Source organism: Pteropus medius, unplaced genomic scaffold (assembly GCF_902729225.1).
Source record: "Pteropus medius unplaced genomic scaffold, Ma_sr-lr_union100, whole genome shotgun sequence".
Lineage (NCBI taxonomy): Eukaryota > Metazoa > Chordata > Mammalia > Chiroptera > Pteropodidae > Pteropus > Pteropus medius.
The window spans coordinates 11,524,990-11,526,444 of NW_024354499.1; the positions used below are offsets into that span (position 1 = coordinate 11,524,990).

Below are 1,455 nucleotides of genomic sequence, written 5' to 3' on the forward strand. Positions count from 1 at the left end.
AATAAGTAACCTAAACATCTTGTACATATTAAATAAAATAATTTGTAGTTAAACAATTTTCTAGGAAGAAAATTCTAGACTCAGATGGCTTCATTTTTTATATCAAAAAATTAAAGAAGAAAAATACTAGTATGTAAATCCTAAAATATTAATTGTTGGTTCACAAAGTTGAGAGCTTCCCTGAGTAAATCTGAAACTGGCCTCTGAGTCTATGGCTATGCTACCCTGAACAAGCCCGATCCTGTCTGATCTCGGAAGCTAAGCAGGGTTAGGCCTGGTTAGTACTTGGATGGGAGACCATCTAAGAAGATCAGGTGCTGTAGGCGTAAAAAATAAAAAAATAAGGGATTGTAAGCTAACAAGGTCCTTGCAATCTGTGAGGTCAACCAAGGGTTGCCTCATCTCAAGAACAAACAAAAAAACCAAACAAAAAAACAAAATTGGCCTCTGAATGTGGAGGGCAATGAGAGACTGAAGAAAGAGGCAAATCATTTCAGATTGGTAGCTGGCAGGTGTGATAAGCAAGGTTGCTTACATACAACATGTGTCTTGGGCATCTAAAAGATGAATGGATCTCCATATTTGCCCCCTAGGACTCTAAATATTGATACAAAGGCCTTAACTAGGTTCAGTCATGTATGTCATCCAGATGGTCTCAACAAGGCATTGCTCTCTCAAAGCTGCATCCTTGAAAACGACTTTGCTCTGGGGAGGTGGGAAGAAATACAATCCAAGGACAGGGGAGGGAGTGAGGAGCCTCTCATTACCTGAGTCCAGCTCCTAGGTCAGCTATTGGTCACGTCCTCTCAATGACCTTCCCCATCACTAATCTACTAAAATACAAATACAAAAGTACTAAACTTTAAAAAATGTGTAGTTGATGCTGCACAGAGCCTCCACTAATAGGCATAGTAAGTATGAAATACTTTAGTATATTAAAAGATCTCAAATATTTATCAAATAAATAATATGATTAATAGAGATCATCTCACATGTCTAAATGTGCATTGTCATTGTTGAAATTTATTGAGTTTAATAATTTCATTTTGTCGCCAAAGGATCTCATTAAAACATGCCTGCAAATGGAAAGATAAAGTATACTTGTTAATAAGTTAATCTACATTAATCAAATTATCTGTATGAGCAAGGTACATATTTTTAAATAATTATACTTTACTGCAATTTTAATTGAAGAATTTTAATGGATTCCTTTCTTCTAAGATAGATGGAAAAGGAATCCCAAGTAAACTGGAGAATTGGTATAAATTCCTGAAAAGGTATCCATATTGGATAGTAAGATTTTATCTTTGAAATCAAGAGGAAGAAACAAGAAAATTATAATTGAGTTGCACATTTATTTCCAAAATATTAAATGACTTGTTTACTCCAATCTTTACTTTCTTGTAAGTCTATAGGCAAAGGACACCATGGTAAATGTTACTAGACATTTCTTTG

At 34.6% G+C, this 1,455-nt stretch overlaps 1 pseudogene; it reads left to right on the top strand.

The window, feature by feature from the left end:
- The first annotated feature begins 207 nt into the window (after nucleotides 1-207).
- On the top strand, nucleotides 208-326 carry LOC120594718 (uncharacterized; annotated as a pseudogene).
- The last annotated feature ends 1,129 nt before the right edge of the window (nucleotides 327-1,455 follow it).